Raw genomic sequence first — 12,781 nt, forward strand, 5'->3', positions numbered from 1 at the left:
CTGCATTGATTGTGTGACTGAGTCAGGTTTTTGGGGCTGATGCACAAATCTCCCAGTCACTTGCTAGGCTTCTGGGAGAAGCAACCCTCAGGTCTGACTTTGAGCAGGTAAGCAGAGGATGAATGAGGGAAAGTGCTATCTCATATATGCTACAAAATTTGAGCTTCTTACTCCTCATGTCCTCTGTTGTAGGGGATATTTGGCAATGCTACCACCAGATATTGGCACAGAGAAAGGTCTGTGATCCGCTTTCTCTGACATGCATTAGGATTGGCCACAAGAGCTAGGTCAGGACCACAGTCTGACAAACCTCTCAGGCTGCTGGCTGCAATATCTTGCTCACATTCCCAGGGCCAAACTAATTGTCAGTTTTGGTCTTTATTTGAGGTTTAAATTTTTCCTTCATGTCAGATTGGCAGAGCCTCAGCACCTTTTGTTTCCTATAGGGCACAGTGCTGGGTCCATCTGCTAGAAATTCTCCAGGGATGTTTCACTAATGGCAGTGCTGTGCCTCTCTTATGTTCTCTTTAAAGTGATGCCATGGTGTAGTTTTTTGATGCTTTTTGCCTTTTGCACTACTGGTCTTGCATGGTCTCAGAGGTTTCTTTGTGGTATGAGGTTTGGTGAGGGAGAAGGTACACTGAGGATCTGTCTGATCCTAATGCTGATGCCATGGCAGTGTGATTGCAGGGAGTTAACTCAGTGATGCAGATCCCAGTCCCACTGCTGCCTCACCCACAGCGAGCTCACAGATATTGTGTCCCCCTTTCTGTTTAATTTTCCTATTTATCTGCTGCTCTTCAATTCTCTCTTCTTTACACATATGCTGCTCTTGTCTGGTTAGAAGGCTACCTAACAGTCTCCACAGAAACTTTCTGAAATAATTGAATATGGTTAATAATAGTGACCTTGGAAATTGTACTATTGTCACAATTCTCACCCATATCTTTAAATTCCTGAATTAGCTTTGGAGCCAGTATTTCCACAAAGTGCTGGAGTTGGAGGTGAATGCTTCATATAGCTTGGAAGCTGTGACTATATGTTTTCAGATGAAACATGGCATTGTTTCAAACATAAATCACTTGGAGGCAGCAGCCACTTAAATTGGGTCAGAACTAGTGAATCAATGCAAGCAGAGAGGATGTTAGTGAAAGTAATGTGATTTTTATCTTCAAACTCTCATGAACCACTGAGTGGCATACTGCATTGATTTTTGCTCCTGAAGATATCCTGAGTCATCAATAGTCAATGAATTTTCAAAACAGGCAAATGCATAGACCTTTTTCTGGACACAACAGGATGTTTTCTGCATCTCAAGCATCTTGAACCACTTACCAGATATCATCCAGCCCTGGTGAAATAAGGACTACCCAGCAGGAGTAAATTGATCTTTAAATAAAAAGGTTTTGTTCCTATAGTGTGGGAGAGTAAGAAATGCAGACTTAGGTATACATATATCTAAGGAATTGCCTGCATGGGATTTCTTTTCAAGGGGTTACATGTGGAGTGTAAAGCTGCTCTTAAACATGCACTTCTCAGGCAATGGCACACCATGAATACAGTCTTCAGTTTTAACAGCAGCTGCTTTGTTTAAAAGGATGTTCTGTTGCTTGATTTTCTAATTCTGTATGTATCGTTTTTGGAAATATCCTTTATCTGCAAAGCCCTGGGGAAGAAAGTATATTCTTTTCCATTTTTGAGTGCTTGGGATTTGAGACACTAGAAACAGGTCAAAGCTTTGATGCTACTCTTGACATTTCAAAGTCAGCTAAGCTAAAAGTCAAACACTGCTTAATCACAAGGAAAAAAAAATTACGGCTAGTATTGCACTTCAGATGCATGAGACCCCACGGCCTTTTCCCTTGCTCCAGCCTGCAGGCTGTATACGTTGTGTAGCAGAAGATTTAGTACAAGTGAAAAATTACAAAGCGCTGCCTTTATTATTAACAAACACCACATGAAAAAGTAAACTTTGTTTCAAGAGAATATGGGTGAGAAGTCCCCTATTCTTTCCATAGCCATCCTTCTTTTCCTCTTTAGTGTTCTTCTTTCTCTACCATTTGCTGCCTGTTGTAATGATTTGTCTTCAATTCTCTCTATTTCCTCCAAAGCTGTACAGACTCATATTGTTTCCTTTCTACTCAGGGCTCTTTTCCTGGTTTCTCATGTGGGCCCTCCTCTCCTTAATTTGTACCTTGTCTGTTCCTCTTTTTATTTCTCCACCTATTTATTGAGATTGCTGCCAGGTTAAGGCAAGGCTACTGGCAGAGGGCAGGACCACACAGGTGAGCTCTTTAAGGAGCAAACAACTTAGGATGTCATGAGGCTTCAGCACCTGCACTGTGCCCTTGCAGAAATCACTGAGATTCATCAGTGCCTAATGCAATAAGCACAATCACAGAGTGGCACTTGTCACTGGAGCAAAAGGGAAGAGCAGATGCTGATCTCAGAGCATTGATTAATGGGAATTTTAAATAATTCAATTTGTATTAATGTTATCATATTGTCTACCAGAGTTTGCAAAGATACCCACTGATCCTTTCACTTAAGAGGAGACCCCTGCAAATACTGGGCCTGATTCAGAGCCATCTGCTGAAATTTTGCACCAGCAGAACTTCAGTGCTCTCAGTGGAGGTTGGGCAAGTTTAGTGATGTGAGAGCAGGAGCAGCAAACCTAGCCTGTACATTTTCTGAGTTTTTTCCAAAATCTTCAGTTGCGTTTTCAGAGTCTCTGCATTTCTGTTCAAATTCAATTATTCATGTTTGACAGAACCTGCTCTGGCACTATTGTGCTTTTAAAAACTGAAAACTCCTCCAAGGTATAGTACAGAAAAAAAACCCCAAACCCAACTATTGTCCTTGAAGGAAACCCTGCAAGGCTGCTGATTCTGTTATTTCAAGCAGACTGATAGCTTTTCGTCCTATTGTGTCCGTTCATAGTTGCTGAATATGTCCTAAAACATCTCAATTACTCTCTATTTTACAGACATTTTTATTAGATCTGTAATCTCATGCCTCATATCCTCAGAGGGTCCTCAGTGCTCTGCCATTGCTAAACAATTATCAGGGGGATGTATTTTCTCCCTGATGGATTATAAGCTTTTTTTCCAGAGCCTAGATATTATTGCACATTTTATGTCAGGACAGCAGAGGTTCGTTGTTTCTTCTTAATTGTTCCCACTAGAAGTCAAAAGCATAAATACAGAAAGAAGAGTTGGAGTGACAATTCAGGCAAGAAAGAGTGAGCAATTTTTGATGTCCAACATTCTCATAAAAATTCATTTCATGTTCCTGCTGACCTCTTTCTTGTTGATTCATGGCAGATAAACAGAACGCATATCTCTTTTCTCTTCTGTCCTAATGCATCAGAGAGGCCAGGCTCCTCTCTTAGCCAGCCTCTTTACTGCAGAATAACAGGCTACAGGGTGGCAGATAATTTTGCAAACTTTCATATTTTTGATGTTCATTCTGCCCATGCCTTTTACTTCATCCTCTTCATATCCTGGAAAACTTCACCCATCATAGGTAGTCTTAACTCCACAAAAATCACCACTGAAAAAGTATGTTAATGCTGTCCCCAGAACATGATATTTCATGTCTGTTGTGCTTGCACTTTCCACAGCAAAACTACACAGAAATATATTCTTGTCTTTCAGCTAAGGGTGCCAAATTAATTAATCAGCTTTCTAATTAATATTAAGTCTAAACCTCCATTGTCTTTCCTCTAGCCATCACAGTAGCAATGTCATAGATAAATAAGACTTCTTAGAAGCATTGCACATAACCACATGGGCACTTCCAAATAGATTTTTTAAGGAATATTTATCTTATTGAATTGAAAGGACAGCATGTGAAGGAATCAGGCTAGACTTCTCAGTATTAGTGTTTGGGAGATTTCCTACCAGCTGGCTGCTATGAAGTTGCCAAGACTACAGACTGCTGACATGCTTTAGGATCAAAGGAGAAGATGGGGAACCCAGAAGTCAACAACACTTTGAGAAATGAAATGCCAAGACAATCACAGTAGACTTTCTTAACATAATTCATTCCAGTGCGTCCTTACGGAAGCAAGTAAGAGTGTAGCATTTGATTTTTCACTAAAAGGCCAATTGCTACAATGATTTTACTGATTTTGCTGAAAAAAATATAAGGTTTATGTCTGCAAAAGTCTCGCAATTTGAGACTACTGCTGCCAAATTTTTTATTTATTCTTCCTTCATTCTGAACACCTTCTTTGCCATGCATTTGACAAGCACTTGAAATACCACTACAAAACAAATTCACAGATTTAAACACAGATTCAAGCCATCATCCATTTGCATAAATGTATTATCTTCAGAAACACCTACATTACTTTGGAGCCAAAGCAATTTTTAAAAATATCACTCAGAGGAGTGATAGGGTAAAATTATATCACTCTCCAGTGGAGTGCCAAAGGCCATAGCCTCTGTTGGGGGTCACTCATGAATTGTCCCATTCTAACAAAGGTAGGCTGATGGCTGAACAGTGTTATAGCTTTCACAGGCATGATGTAAGGTCTCTCTCACCACCACAGAACTGGCTTTTATCTGCTTTGGGTGCATAAGAGAAGCTGGACCAGGTTCCTCATTAACCACCTATCTCACTAGTAAAACTCTGAGATGCTTCATTCTTGCCAAATAGCAGATTTGAGGAGATAAATACTCATGGTTAATATTAAAATATTCAATGTTTCAAATTCACTCCAGGGTTTTTTCCCACCCAATTTCTTGCAAAGTTTACCTACTGCCTCCTTTCCCATTCTGGCAGCTGCCTATGTGTAGGAAAACCCAGGTCTTGGTAAGAAAGGAGCTCATTACCATAGATTTGAAGTGCTCAAGCCTGACAAGATATAGCTTTCGGGTTTAGAATGACCACAACCCCAATGTTGTGGTCTTCCTGTACTGCTTCTTTAAAAGAATAATACAGGTACATGTGGCTCCTTCTGGTATGTTTTGCATTTCCAATCTGCCTTCCATTTGAATCTATCCATGTCTTAGGATAGGAACTAAACATTTGTGAAGGGCAAACTAAGAGGGCTGGCTGAGTTTCCAGCCTAACAGCACAGTGCCTTACACAACTTAGCTTGCCATGAGTTGTGCTTCTGTGGGGCAACTGCATTACAGTGTTTGAAGTCTCTTCATTTTCTTCTTTAAGTTCAAGATCTTTTTTGATTTGTTGTCTCTGTCTTGTAAAACCAATGTAAAAATGTTTGGGACTTGGTTCTGGTATGCATCTTTGGCCACTTGCACAGCTGGCTCTGCATGATCCCGACCCTGAGCTGGGTTCACACTAGCTGGCTCTGCTAATTCTGGAGCTGGGAGCCTCAGGGTGTTACCCAGCTGGCATCTGCAGAAGTGCTGCTGCGTTACTCCTTGTGCTGCTCCATCAGCACAGGGCTCCATGCTGCAGCAGAGGGATGCTCCAGCTCAGGTGAGCCCATGCCAGGGCTCCCTGTGCCCTGCTCCATCCAGCAGAGCTCTGCCTGTCCCTCCTTGACACAGTAATACACAGAGAGGTTTCCAGGCAGTTTAGCTGGGTTTGAGTCTCTGTATTTGGTTTTAATATTCTGCGAGTGGCAGAACCAACCTTGTGATGATGGACAATTTTCTGCAGAAAGTGCAGGTTTAGATTGTGTATTTTTATGTTCTTACCTGCTTCAGTACACTACCTTGGGCAGAAACAGTAGGAAAATATTTGCCATACACTTGTGAGGGAAAATGGGGTCAAAAGAGAGGATTTTATAGATCTACCCAGTACATGAGGACCCTAATGGTACCACCAGCCCTGACTGTCCCTGCCCACACTACTGGGCTCCCCCACACTGCCCACCCCATGTCAGCCCCCCAAGACCATCAGGCCCTGCTCCAGAGCTGCCACAGCAGCATGAGCCTGCAGCTTCCTACAACTGTGTCCATCCTGTCCCCATGCCCAGGGCAGTGACTGATGCTGGTGCCCCCCTGCTGTCCCTCGACCAGCCCAGTGGGTACCCAGGCAGCAGCAGCCCTGCTCCTTTGCCTGAAGCTGTTAGGACATGGCACTGGGAAAAATTTCTGAGTTAAAAACTGGGAATGCCAGAGACAGGCTATCAAGCAAAATGAAGATATTCATAAGAAACAAGGCATATGGCTCCTAGGTCTATTACATGTCATTTCACCTTCCCAGAATTACCCCTTCTCCCTGTGAGACAGGCAGGGACTGGGTTAGTGTTACACAGGGGAGCTCACATCTACACAACTGCCAGAGTATTCTCAACTGCAATATGCCAACCTGCAACTTTGCAGATGAAATTATTTTTGTTGTCAGCCCCCTCTTGTTCTATTAAAATTCAGTTTTATGGTGTAACTTCCCCTATGGACATGTTTTGTTATTTGTTTCCGAGACATGACAGAAACATTTATGTGCTTCTAGCAACTGCTGAAACCTAAGAGAAAAAGCTTATAAATTAGCAGCAGCATGCTTTAGTATAATAAACTCATTACTTCTTTTGTTACAATATATGACCATTTGTAGCAGTTTTATAGCCCAGATATATAATCATCTATTAAATACCATTCTGTATGCCAAACCTTTTATTTCCACTGTATTAAAGCAAGAGTAAGCCTTTTTGTTTTTTCTTTTTCCTTTTTTTTTTTTTTTTAAGGACCACTAAAAGCACCAGCAGTAAATGAAACCCAAGATGACCAAGGTCCTGCAAGTTCAGAAGCGTTGCCATTTCCCATTACCATCAAGATGTGCAGTTAGAGTGCTAGGAAACCTCTTAAGTGATGATTCTCTCAAGAGCAGAGGATGAAAGTCTTAAACTTTGCAGCAATTCAAGGGAAGTCTGTCTCATCAAGCTGCAAGAATCATCGATGCTATTTTGACTGTGTTACCTCAGCATCTCAAGGGAGATAATACAGTCATTGCATTGAAAATGTCTTGGCATCTAGAGACTTTTTTTCCAGAGAAGAATCATGAAAGAGGGTTAAATCATCTGCCTCTTTCTGGAATTATCCACACTGCCCACGGTTTTTGATGTTTCTGATCAGGCATGGTTTTTGACTTTCATTTGCAAGCTCAGGAAGGCGGACTTGGAATCGTGCATCTGTACATTTCCATCCTCTCCTAACCCAGATCTTTGCACAGAAGATTAGAGCTGCGTAGCATGGCTGTCAGCTTTAATGTGACAGCTCAGTTCGCCTGCATTCATTCCAAAAACAGTGCTACTGGTTCACTCCCTACAGCTTCAAGATTTGATTATACCAAATATGCACCTCCTATACATTTTGATGTCTTTTATGATTCCCAAGCATACCATCTAAACATACAACTTTCTGAACTCCAGGCTTCTTTTTTTATAATCACACAGCATGGTGTTTAACATGGTGTATTGAATATTAGGGATGTTTGAGTTTGCATTTCAGATTAGCCATTTGCATCCAAACCTTATGAATGTTTGATGTATTTTATTTACTTTATTTTTTTAAAGACTGCTTGTGGGGATTATTTCTTCATTTGGTCATACCTTCAATATTCTGGCAGTTCTTATATGAATCTAATGAAAGAATTTTCCCCCACTGTGTCAATGAGTCTGTAGAAGAGGTTGCTGATGTATCCTTGCTTAGTCAAGGACAGAAAACTGTTACCACTCTTTCCCATTAAAACACAGTCAAATTTATATTGGCCCCTATGCTTCGAGTATTTGCCTCTGTGCAACTGTTATTAATTTACCTTAAATTCAGCAAAAACCTAAATAAGATGGTAATTCATGCAACATTTTCCATCACAATTTTGGAAGTTTTTCATAAGTGCTGTTGGCTTGTTTTTTCTGTCCTTAATTCCAATAATATAATAAATCTAAAATGCCTGCATAGCATGCTTTAAGAACTTCAATAAGCAAATTAATTGTTCTCTACAAAAAAACCTCGAAACAAAACCAACCACAGAGAATTTAAACATCTGCCATGAAAAGCAAATAGCCACCCCTGAGGTAATCAGGCTGTTGGACTAGATGATTATTGTAGGTCTCTTCGAACTGAGCACTTCTCATCTCTTGCTCTTCTCTATTATCATAAACTTTCATAATCATTTTATTTAATTTATCATTATAAAAATAATTTAATTTTATTTTTCATTACTTATGATAAAGTTTCCCTCTTTTATATTGTTTTCCTGTACTATTCCTTTTTTCTACTCTTTCATGTGCAATGAATGAGCAGGTCTATCCCTGACAATACACCTCCCTTGACAATGGGCTCTACACATTCTCTGCCATGGCCATGATAACAACAATTCCTCAAGAGGATTGTAAAACAGTAGTATTCTAGGACCATGATATTTATAGAAGTGTCTTATTAATTTATGTTTGGACTTCACCTTGGTCACTGAAAATTATTTTAATTCAGCTAGAAAATTCTCATTTGTAAAGGGGAAGAGTGTTAGTCTACCATGTTCCTCAGAGCTTGCTTTATATCTGAGCAGGAAAAATATTTGCTTCATTTGATATAAAGTGCCAAAAAGAATTCGTTTATTGGCTTTCAACCAAAGATTGTAAATGAAACTCTTCACTGTTATTCTTCTCTTATTTCATCATTCAGCCCACTCCAACCTAAATTCCTGAGGATGCAGTACTTTCATAAAACCATTGCTGAATATTTATGGCTTCATTCTCAATGGTATCTTTTTAAAGTAGTGGAATTACTATTAATTTTATTTTACTGGTTTGTCACTGGTTTTCATTTTGGCAGTGAGTTTCTGCCTCAGCAACTGCCTGTGTTTCAAAAATTCATTCTTTGGATATATTCTGCACCTTCTCCGAAGGCAGCTAGAATAATCAGCCCAATGCAAAATATATAAAGATAGGTCTGGGAGGGGAGAAAGGATAAAGAAAATGAAAATAGAAAAGGAAAGAAGTTCCGAAAGTGTAATCCAGTCTTCAGTTTAAGTCTGTCCACTTTCCTTTACAAATATGGAGCATAATTCAGTGTCAGCTGCATCACACTAGTCCTGGGTTTCCCCAAAACACGAGCGCAGGCAGATGTGTCAGCAGAACAAACTGGTACATGTGGCACGTTACTGAATGTGCCAAGAACAAGCTCCACGGGGAAACTCACAGGAGACTAACAGACTCAGGCAACTGAAAAATTATTTTAGTGCACCTATTAGATCTACCTAGTCTAAGTAATGAGAACACAAAGTAATAGCCACTTTGACTATAATGAACAAAGAAAGGAGAGATGGTCCTTTGACATAAAAGAGAGCAGCAAAGTCATCCGTGAGTATGATATGGTATCAAGATCAGATATTTAAAACACAGTGAGTGGGAAATAGAAGCATATAATCTTAAAAGGAAAAAAAAAAGTGGGAATAAAAAGTCAAGTTAGATAACCCCACTCATTTTCTGCACTTTTAAATCAATGCAGAATTTGTCAGCAGTGGAATTGCATCAGCAAAGATAATCACCTAGGGAAATAATATGATTGCTTTATGTCACTCAAGGGTTATACATATTTCATGCTAATAAGATTATTTTGGCAGAAAAGAAATATACAATAAAATGCAAAACCACCAAAAATGGAGAGCAAGGGTGCCATGATTAGCAGCAAATTATGTTTAGTTCTTACCCCTCTGTGTTCAAATACTAGTAATGATTTACAAAAAAACTTGAAAGCAACAGAAAGTGACAGAAAGGATCTCTCCAGAAAGAGATATTGGATTCACAGGCTCATGTGCTTACTGTTTTGAAAGCACAAGATTAATTTAGACATTTAGGATTCAACAAATACAATTTATTTAGGTTTTTTTGTTTAATAGATGTCTAGCATCTTGCTGATTGTCCCTGTTTTCTCTATGTGCTCATGTCATCAGCATTATATTTCAATAACTCTATAGGGAAATCTCCCTGGATAAAATTTAATACAGGGATTTGGGGTCCAATTATGCAGTAGGAAACTACATGCAGAAAAGGCTCCCTTTAAATGAAATGGGTGACAATTTCCTCACTGGAAGGGCATTTCCAGCTTCCAGTAGTAAAATGGAAAGTTTGCTCCCTTAAGGAAAGTGAGGGGGAAATAGTACAAATATATTATTTTTCTGATGTTTTATATCAAACATTGCCACTGGGCATTTTTTAAGACTAGCGACCTCCTGGACTGTTTCCAAGGGAGCAAGAGTTTATGTGGCAAAAGAGAAGACTTCCTTGGCAGAGTCATCCTGTTCCATAAAAGCACCTATCATTTGCAGGCTAGTAGACAATACTATGGCTTCTTATCCCATCAAAAGAAGCTTGCCCCCAATGAATACACTCAGGAGGAGTAGAGAAGAAGGTGACTTTCCCTTTTAGGACCTCTGTCCATGCTGTGTATGCCACAGACTACAGGGAGGACCCAGACATTGGATGATAGTTCAGCTGGGATTTTTCCAGTATTTTCCCCCCTGTTTCAGGAGGACTGCTTCGTGGTACCTAAAACTGCCTGTCATGATGTACAGTGCTATTTGGCAAACAGTAAAGCATCTGACTTTCTTCTCTCAGCACAACAATGTAAATCAAGAAGACCACCACTGGAATTCAGAAACACACTGATACAAACTGGTGTAAGGGCATTGCAGGCTCTCTTTTGTGATGCTCGGGAACAAACTGCCCAACGCAGCCACTGTGACTGATCCTCTGCACTGGCTGTGCAGAGAAGAACCTGACCACGCTCAGCAGCGAGGGAAATCACATCCCCACTGCAGCCTGATACAGCAGCACGGGCTGACATGTGGCAGCACGTTACATGGCCACACGGCGGCTGTCCCCAGCCATCCCGGCTGACAGATGCTGTCACTGCAGAGTAAGGACACTTGATCCCCTCATGAGTCCTCTCCTGAACTGCCATGGCTTCCTGCCCAGGATGCTGAAATCTCACATTACCCTAGAGGAGAGGCTGAAGCCAGCAGTAGTTCAGAATTGGACTTACAGTGAGATCTGATGGATCTGCCTTCCAGGACAGTCACCCCTTGTCACTGTCATATTTTCTGGAAAAATCCCTTCGCCAGGATTTCTTCTCCATTTTTCTCTGAGAAGCCTCAGAGAAAAATGAAAACAATAATTATCTGATTGCTTCTCCTGTGTTTTGCTGCTTTGGAATGTGGTTGGACATTGCTTATCCAACATGTGAAATATTTTTACTTAATGACCAATCACAGTCAGGCTGTGTTGGACTCTGAGGAGTCAGTCACGAGTTTTTAATCAGTATCTTGTTAAGCCTTCTGTAAGTATCCTTTCTCTATTCTTTAGTATAGTTTTAGTATAGCATTCTTTAATGTAATATAATATAATAAAATAATAAATTAGCCTTCTGAGAACATGGAGTCAGATTCATCTTTCCTTCCTGCACGGGAGACCCCGAAAATACCACAATCCCTCTCAAGAGGGCGGGGCAGCCAGCTGGGACCAGTCACACAGGCTTCATTCACATCCACACTGCTGTCAGAGCCCTGAGATACTGCAACAGAAGCAGTGCCCGCAGCTATAAGAGGCACTGTATTGAAGAATTTCACTGTCGGATTTCTGTTTTCAATCATGCATATTTAATATTCTCTTAATGCACTTGCTTTGAGAGCATTTTCAGCCGGATTATATTTTTAAAGACAAGTTCTGTGGAGCTGTCATGCAAACTCACAGGCTTTCAGTCACCCAAACTGGTCCAAACTGTGAGAAGTGGATGTTCTCCATGTAGGAGTGAATGCAGAGAGAAATCATAGACTTGGATAAACCCATGCAGAATGACACGTTTTATATATTCATTTTGGTACACACATTTAGATAGGTGGGTGTCATTTCCAATACATAAAGCACAAGGCTCAAACAGTAATGGGATAAGAAAATGAAGCAGAGATAGAGAATAATAAAGATAATTACTCATAGCCCCTCTGCACATATACTCAGAGAACAGGACCATGACATGGCTTCTCCAGATATTTTAGCCCTTGATAGTGAGGCTAGTTTTTTGGGTCACAATGCAAGTGACAATTATGCAAGAGAAAATTTCAGAGGCACCTCTGTACGGTGGCAAATCCATCTGATGATTTATTAATTAGAATAGGATTAATCAAAACTATGTATGAAAAGTGAAGGACATGCACAACTCTTTTAAAGATACACATTTTTGTAGGGTTAGGTAAGGTACTTTTGACTTGCTACCTATTTTTGTACTAAGACATTCCAATATTTTTACTTTAAGTTTTGACCTGCCATGAGAAAAAGCATTTAGCTTTAATTGCAATATCTTGTTGCAAAGTTAAACATTGTTTACATACACGTTTAGATGTTTTAAATGTTGACAACATAATGCAAAGCTATTACTAAGAAATGTGTGTTAAAAGTCTTTTATTTCACTGTCACATTTCACAGCCTAGTAGAATACAGAAGCTAAAAAGGCTGCACAGTCATGCCTAGCACTGAATAATGTGTACAGATGTGTGTTCCATAAATATGTTTTGTCTCTGCCAAAGGGTTTTCTTCCTAATAACTTGTTAAAGAAGATAAAATTCATGTCACAGAATAGAGACTCATAAGACTTTGTGCTATTTACTTCCCAGTTTGGCTGTTGTTTGGTTTACCTGAAAATTAAAAGGTCTCCAGACCTTATGTCCCTTTTCACATAAAGCAAAACAAAGGCAAGAAAATCTGTCTGTGGTACTGGTGAACTCTTTTCCTTTTGTGAGAATATGACCTAAAATAATTTCTAGTGTGTGTGATGTTTAACCAATATTACAGAGTTGTCCCTACTGCATGCCT

This window comes from Zonotrichia leucophrys, chromosome 1A, assembly GCF_028769735.1.
Source record: "Zonotrichia leucophrys gambelii isolate GWCS_2022_RI chromosome 1A, RI_Zleu_2.0, whole genome shotgun sequence".
Taxonomy (NCBI): domain Eukaryota; kingdom Metazoa; phylum Chordata; class Aves; order Passeriformes; family Passerellidae; genus Zonotrichia; species Zonotrichia leucophrys.